General features: G+C 39.9%; 1 long non-coding RNA gene across 1 annotated transcript; it reads left to right on the forward strand.

The window, feature by feature from the left end:
• Positions 1 to 1325: 1325 nt before the first annotated feature.
• LOC115619105 lies at positions 1326 to 2241 on the forward strand. The gene is made up of 3 exons (XR_003994918.1): positions 1326 to 1336; positions 1675 to 1680; positions 2044 to 2241. It is a non-coding gene; the product is annotated as an uncharacterized LOC115619105 (long non-coding RNA).
• Positions 2242 to 8635: the final 6394 nt, after the last annotated feature.

Here is an 8635-nt window from a genome sequence, read left to right on the forward strand (position 1 = left end):
CAGTAATTTTAAATAGACTTAAATTCAGTGAAGACAGGCTCAATCCTGACAACTTTGTGATTTGTTTGTACCCTTTGTCTTTTTACCAGCTGGAACTTTGTGAATTGTATTGACTTTCTAAATGCTCTGTAGCTTACATGACTTTTCCTTTGTTTTAGTGCTGCTTTGGTTTTATATTGAAGTTAGACATTAAGTCTGATTGAAAGTCTAACAGTACTCTCCAACTTTAATTAGACATCCACTAGGATCATTTGTTTCTTATGAAAAACAGAATTGCAATAATCAAGTGCCTCTAGGCCAATGTTGAATTAACATTTGAACACCTATAAGAGTGTTTGTGGCCTATGCAAATAACCCAGTTATAATCATTACCACTGCAATTAATTTCTAATGATGGGAAACTTAAAGTGCTACTGATAGCAAACACCACATTTAATTTAATCAAGATGCGTAAGGAGATTACCTTTCACAACTGAGCTGTGTTCCAGTTCCAAATGATTTAAGTGTTTTCCCTTTTCGGTTGTGCTGAGGTAAATTACTGAAGAGATGGAGATGGTTATGTCACATGCTCAAACAATTTTATATTTGTTAAATACCTATTAAACAGTGTTCAACATCTTTCTGCACTTCCATGCTAACATAGAAGGAAAGTGTGCTTTAATTAGACTGTATTTAAATCAAACATTGACAGTAGCAAGGTTGTTAAACTGAGCAGCTGAAACTCCTGAGTAATTTCTAGCCTGTACCCCTTATTGAGGTTGGAGACCACTGCAGTTTAACATAATAATAAAACATTTTAATCAGCATTAAAACTTTAATTAGGCCTGTAATGATGCATGCCTGCTCTTGCTGAAAGCATGGGTCAGTGAATTCCTCAATGAGTGCATTACAGTAATTGAAAACAAGCACACATAAGGTAAAGTATGTCCAGGCTGTATTGTCTCACTTTAAAATGTGGTTGCATCTTTCCTTAAAGGTGCAGTAGCTCTCCTCTGATTGAAATGACAGATTCCAAGATCCAGTGGTACCCTGTCGCTTTCAGAGTTTACTTGTAGTCAACACCTGAGAGACTAAGAAGTCCTGACTGTAACAGTAAATATTTTTAAATAAACTTTTTTCCAAAAATACAGTCTCTAATGTTGCCAAAGGAAAAATTTAGCCTTTTTGTAGAAACTACCAAGTGCAAATTGTTTTGCTTTAAGACAAAACAGACTCCAAGCTCCCATTGGTCTTGGGCAAGCGCAAAAACTAATGGTTGTTACAATCCAGAACCACCACAGTAACATAGTTTCTTCTTGCAACAAAAAAATCCCAAGTAGCACACCAGAAGTTTGAAGTATGATACACAAAGTATTTTTGAGACTAACTCTTGCAATTCACAGTCCTTAAAGCCTAGTGTCACAGCTTGTGACATTTCTAAACAATGCCAGCAGTTCCTGAACCAGAAAGATGCAATACTGAAGGGAAGGGTGTATTTCAGTGACTGCATAGTGCAGCATTCAGAACAGTCTCCTTACAGCAGTAGAATAGAAAATGCCAAGGAGCAAAACCATTCACCAGCTCAGAAGAAAACAACCCAGACATCAAAGCAGCACTTGAGAAGAAGCAGTAGCTGTTTCTCTGGCCCTCATTTAAGGGCTGACCAGGGCGAGGTGCTAACTAACTTCTGATGAGGCTGTGGTACCTGCTCTAGGCGTGGTTGTGAAAGTCTCAGGCTTCTAGGATGTAGGTGGTAGTTAAGCTGTCTGATAACTATTTCCTCTACTTCTTGTGTCTTCCTGTGATCTCTGTTCACTGCATTAAAAGCATGCCAGTTTTAAAATAACTTACCTATTCCTGAATGACATCCTCCTGGACCACCTTATTTCTAAGCAGTTGCTTAGAAATAGTGTCCCTGCTAGAAACAGTGTCCCTGTTTCATTATCTACGATCCATCCCCAGGAACAACCCTCATGGCAATGCATTTGCTGAAGTCTTACACATGACCAGCAATGGGAATGGCACCACCATGACTCCTGGTGTGTGTTCCCTGTTGTCCATGAGGACTTTGAAGCTGTGCGCTATCGGTAGAAGTGTGGTATGAGTTACTCTTTTTAGATCACAGAGACTAAATGTTATCAAGTAGCCAGAATGTTTTTAGGGGAGAAAAGCCTTTGAGATCCATGAGTGTATTTTCATTTTTTGTTTCAGTGTTCTGCTGGTGGGATCTAACATAGTTATTTTATAATATGTTGTTGTAAAGAGATGTAATGACTATTGTATACTAAATTGTGTAATTTGAGAAATCACTTTTTTGGTTGGTTTTACATTGGGATGGACTGGGAAAGGCACAGTGAGGGCATCACCTTTGCATCCATCTATATGGAGGAAAGCAAGGTATTTTTCAGCAGGAAGTTTTAATTTTTCTCAAGCATGTTACATTGCATGTTCACTGACTTTTTGAATCCACTTTGTGTTTAAAGGTCTTGCTGGAATTCCTTTCCCTGTTACAAGTTAAAGGTGTATCATATGTGATTTTTACTAGTCACCACATTAACTTTAGCAAAGTCAGTAGGCTGAGGCAGTTACACCCTTTAAGTAAACATAATTTGCTTTGACCAATAGGGATCTGCTTGTTTCTACACTGTAGCTGAAGCTTTAGTATTCTTCTCAGTGAAAAGAAACATGCATTCTTTGGGAGAAAAAAATTACGCATATCAAGGGCATAATTTGAAGTAGGATGTCCTGATCCAAGTAAGCTTTTAAAAGTCCAGGCATTCCTGTGGCAGAGAGGCACAGGGTGTGCAGAGCAGCAGGTACATGAGTGCAGTCACAGCTTTGCAGGTTAGAACCACTCTTAAAGGGAGTTGTGGAGGAGTTTGCTTGCTATGTTAATTAGGTACAGACGGAACTCCTGTAAGATTCATTTAATTAACGGAATGTGATCATAATGCATGCTTGCACAGAGGGGATTCTGGGTTCTGGAGAACCAGGTTTTTCAAAACCTCATTACCAGTAGTGTGGTACAAGTTAGTTATTTAAATCCCAAGGAAATGGCCTTGGTCTTCAGCATTTTTATAATTAAGAAAATGCTCAACTTTCTTTTGCTCTCCTACCCCTGCTCCTTTTGCAGCCATGGTTCCCTTCAAAACCTGGTGGTGCCAGCCAGTGGGTCAGAGCTAAGGGCAATCAGCTTTTGTACAACTTGTCTACATGTTACATACTTGGAATGTTATTTTAAAAGGGGAAAACCACAAAGATTAATGTAGTTGACAGGCAGACAGATTAAATACTAATATCCACATGATTATGTAAATTTCAGACCTTTACAAATATTTTATACTAAGTAAAATGTTCTTACTACATGGTTAAAGTCTGTAAAGAATGTGGAAGAAGATTAATGATAGCACCAGATTACTGAAAATCCCACTACCTAGGGACCCAAGGGTTTTCTTTATTCAATGTTTTTTCTTCCCCCCTCATCCACTGCAGAGCTTTCTGCTGTCAAGCAGCTGTTCCTGTTCTTGAGCAATGGCTGTGCTGCTCTGAAATAAGCTTTTTTGTAGAGGTACTGAAATATCTGTATGTGTTGGTGTAAATGTGGAGCCAGTGAAGATATCATTTCAGAAACTGCACAGTAATTAAAAAAGCAGCATGCAAATTAAAACAGATAAGTGAACTAATTAGTAATCCCTAGAAAGAGAAGTAGGTTTTAATAGGGCATGACAGCTGCAAATGAATATGTCCTATTACCGAGATTGTATCTACACAAGTTCCTAGAGCAGTTTTAAAATGGCTAACGGCAGTTACATAGCAGCTCTGAGGTTGGAGGGGGGTGGGGGGTGGTGTTATTATTTATGTTTGTTTACACAACAGTGCCATAGCTGTAGTAGGGGAAGAAGTAGTAGTAGAGCAGCAACTCCAGGTTGGCTTCAGCAAATGGGACAAAGACCTCCATATCATGGGATACTCTAAAGTTAAGGATTTCTTCCTTCCTAGACTGTTGCAAAACCCACCACCACTCTGTGTGCAAAAAGTTCCTGGAAACGGTACCGTGCCTTTTGAGTGTGTAACTGGAGCTGGGGTCCACACATCAATTAGAAACAATTGCTGCTTCCCTCAGCTTTCAGACAGAACAGCATGCACGACTCATGTCTTTGGAAGTATCTGATCAAAGCTGAGGGAGAAATAATTCAACAGAATCCAAGCTTTAGTCAACTCTAAATGTATGCAAGGAAGAGACATCATGTACAGGAGGCTTATCTATTATTTATATGGTGCTTTAGATATGTATGACACTTCACAGGCAAATACAGACAGTCCTTGCCCCAAGGAGCTTACAAGCTGAATTGAATTAAAACCAGCCAAAACAACAGCATATCCATAGGTATGGACAGAACACAAGGTGTGTGGACAAAGTTACTGCTGTTTGGGGAAGGGTTTTATGCATAATACAGATTTGCTTCATTTTCCATATCTTCTTTGTGACTGCTACAATCACGAAATACAGAAGCTGATACACCTGATGTGTGAACACTAAGAGGTATTTTAGCCTGTGTTTCCTCATAGGTAAGTGTATCAGTAACATTCAACATCACAGACTGTACCACGTGTGAATCGAAACTATGAGGCATAGGGAAAAATGGCATTTAGTTTTTCCAGAGGGAAATGCCACATCATCTGCAGTGTATAACTGTTGGTTAATGGTGTGCTCAAGGTTTTCCAATATGTGTCACAAATGTGTGCAGGAACAAGGTTACCATGTGAACATTTCTCATCCGGAAAGGGTGCAAATTAAGCCAGCCCACAGACTCACCCACCTGTTTTTTCATGGAGTTTTAATATATGTATAAAAGCAACAGCCAGACCTCCCAAAACAAGCTACTATGCAACTGTAAGCAAAGCAGTTTTAATGTCTTTTACAATACATTTATAGTTCGCTTTAATGAAACAAATTTTCTTAATATATATTTATATTATCAGCTTATAATATATATGTAATGTTATGTTCTGTGATGTTTCTTTATATAAGATTGTATTCTTGCTGCACTTCATTTATATATACAAGAGGTCTCAATTTAAAAAAAAAAAAATTAGTTTCATGGGGCCTTTTCTCTTCCAACTATTGTCAAGTTTAAAAAAAGAAATCCAGAATACTAGCTGGCCATTAAATGGTCTGAAAAAGGGACTGATAATTTAGAGCACCATATTCCAGCCCCTGTAAGCGCTTAGTTTATCCCTGTGTTTCTCTGTCCCCAGTTGATGATGATTTTCTACTAACCTGTATCCGAGGGAGGCCTGTGTTATTCTGTGCTGTCAGTCATGGCTTTTGGAAAATTACCATCTTTGGATTATTGGACTTTTGGCGGTGGTTTATCACAGGATTTTAGTTTTAGAAGTGCCAGCTCTGGGTGAAGTTCTTTTCTGGATACAGGACTTCTGACATCCCAAAGACATTAGGTATTTTGACAACATCCAAAGGATGTTGGTTTTTTTCTTCACTGAAAATGCCTCTGTATCCCTGGTCACCTCTCCCTGGGAAGGCATTGCTTGGCTACAGCTGTAGCAGGTCAGTGCTTCTATTAAAACAGTCAGTCTGCAGCCTCTCAGCCCTTATTCTTGCAATGCTTCTGTTAAAGGAAGTTTAGCAGGACACGAGGGACAGGACTGTACATGCAAATGACATGGTTCAGGCTGGTTCTTAGTTTAGGCTGTTTAGTAGCCCGTTAGGAATGAGAGATTATAGTGAACTGTGGTGTTTGCTGCTAACTAGTCACCTTTGAGGCTAGTATCTTAGAAATCCTGGCCTTTTAATTAAGAACAGTATTTAGCTGTAAGCAGCTGACTTGACGTGTTGTGCCTAATTCAGTTTCTGCATTTATACAATAGCATGAAGGGATTTCATTAAGGTATAACTGAAGCTGAAGATGACAATCCATGCTGCTTCATTCCTTTACCTGGATCCATGGACTCTGGTCTGCAGTGAGCAGGTGCTGCAGCTGAGGCTCAGTCAGGGAAACAGGATGGCTGTAACAGAACATGGACCTGATTTCCACAAGATGACAGCGTGCTTTTTTATTTCTTCGTGTAACTGCTAAAGCTCCTACTGAAACCTGGAAACACAGTGTGGTCTCTTCATGCTTTGAGCACCATCTTAGGACCATACATAGGACCTCTCAAAGAGTCCTTTATTACCTTAGTGACAAAGAAATCTATTTCTTAAACCCTGTATGTGAATGACTAAGTACCCCCTTCCAGTAATTTTATATCCCCAAATGTAAATGTCCAGAATGTCCCACAATTAGCTCCTACTACTAAATTGTTCAATCAGATGCAAAGTGTGGCTCATTAGTGGGAATCTGACCACCTATCACAACAGGGGAAAAAAGGGGAGGGGCAGGGTAGGACATAGCAGGAGCATGAAAAACTGTCCCTCATCCTTGCATCCAAAGCTTTGAAAATAGTAGACTTGGTAATCTACAGCTTTTCTGCATCTGTGTGTGAGTACAGTTCATTTAGTTTGAGAAACTTTGGTCCCCACTCTTTAATGTCATCATACACAATGCCCTCCTCCAGTCCAGAGGAGCTCAGGGTGCTCAGGCTGCTGCCCACTGAGCCTCCTATTTCCGTGCAGAACACTCATGGTGAGTCTTGGGGTACAGCCTGGGGACGACGGTTGGCACCTTGGACAACATCTGACAAGTACTGACCAAAGTCTGCGCTAGTGCAGGAGGCTCCTGCAGTCACAGGGGGTCTGATCTGCTCCTACGTGCCTGGGGATGTGTCACAGAGGAGACAGCTCAGTCTTGTTGGTTTTTCTTCTTTGTGGAGGGAATAGTCAGGGCTGGTTTGAATAGACACCTGCAGCTCTGCCATGTTGTATGCATCCTGGAGTGAGAAATTGCTCACGTTAAATTACTATTCTCCACAGGTCCCAAAATTTCATGTTCTACTGGAAATAAAGAAGGAACAATCCCAAGGCAGTCCATTTGATGTGAATGCGTGAGGGACTGGCTTGTTCATCCAACTCTGCCACCCACAATGAGCCCAAGCCAAAATGCATGAGGAACACCCATACAGCCTGCACTATGACAGTTAGGTTCAAAATCATGTCTAATTTCCTTTTAGAAGTGAAATAAAAATGACAGAAATACCCCAATTTTTATTCTCAAATTCAGATCTGAGTATTTCATCATCATTAGAAACTGATACCAAGTCTGGCAACAAAGGTGAGAAAGGATATTCACAAACCACATGTTAAAAGAACTCTTTCTGCATGAGTAATTCAAACATCCACAGTGATTTCTGCTAAAATGTTACCAATATGTAGAATAATGGCTAGTTTTGTTACACAGAAGTGGCATGCTTGTAAAAGCTGATTAACTACCTATTACCAAAATAAAATATTCCCTTCTAGTGCAGCAGCAGTGAATGCTGTTAATGCTGCCTGGTAACTGTGCCACAGTTCCCAAGGTGCAGCTTCTGTCAGCGAAGCTACCAATACTGTGTGTCAACTGCATTAACTGACTGGAATCTTTATGCCAGCTGGAAGGAAGAAAAGAAGCATTATCCTACAATCCAAAGGTTGTGTCTCTGGACTTATTTACAGGCCAAAGAAGAATGCTGACAGACTGAAACAGACAGAATTCATTTGAGCAAACAAGTAATTATTTGTACTGCTCATGCTGTTTATCCAAACAGTAGCCATCAATGACAGAGATGTCAAATCAGCACTTTCCAAAAGATTATGTTTATTCTCTCACATGTTGAATTGTGCATAACCATTTTATAAGAGATTATTTTAGGTAATCCTGGTGAGCTTTGCTGAATTTCAGTCAGAGACAGAACTGCTCCAAGAAAAACACAAGCAAAATCCCACCTGCAATCAAGACGTATTTATACTGTCAGTATAAACACAGTTTGTGTTCACTGGTGTGCTACTCTCCAAAATAGAAAAATGCAGAAAGGTTCTTCCACAACCACCATGTGCTTTAGGGCTGAAGAGGAACCAGTATAGTACCCCACTTCTCTACACATCAAGCCTGAGCAACAGTCTCCAGAAAGTGCCTGTCCATGAAGAACAGCTCATGCCAGGCTCTTCCAAGCCCTCAGTGCTACAGCAGCAACTACCACTGAGAACCTCAGTGTCTACTAAGCCATGAAACCAAAACTATCAGCTGGTAGTTCTTTACTAGCTCACTAAACTCACCCTACAAGCATTTTTAAATATGCACATAGGATCACCTGCTTTAAGACAAATTAAAAATTGATAGGCACTTATCTCCACTTAAGAAACATGCACCCTTGTGTACTCAACGTTGCCAATAATTCATCACCAATTGCAGTAATCGGCAAATTAAAGAAGGGAAAGAAAGTTCATTTACAAAGTTTAACTCAAAGCAGCAAATAGGTCTCTGAACACCACTTGGGTCATTCAGTTATTTAACAACTTCAAAGTGGTACTTTAAATGGTATCTTAAAATGCTCTTTAAAGGTCTGGTCTTCTGTCTTTGATGTTCACTTGTAACTACATTGAAGAGTGCAAAAGTCAAGCATTTGCTGAGAAACACAAAACTAGACCTTGCTGGCTTGGACCACAACCAGTGCTGCAGCTCTTCTGCATGTACAGGTTTTATCTGTTTCTGAATGATGTTCA

This window comes from Strigops habroptila, chromosome W (assembly GCF_004027225.2).
Source record: "Strigops habroptila isolate Jane chromosome W, bStrHab1.2.pri, whole genome shotgun sequence".
In the NCBI taxonomy this organism is placed as follows: Eukaryota; Metazoa; Chordata; class Aves; order Psittaciformes; family Psittacidae; genus Strigops; species Strigops habroptila.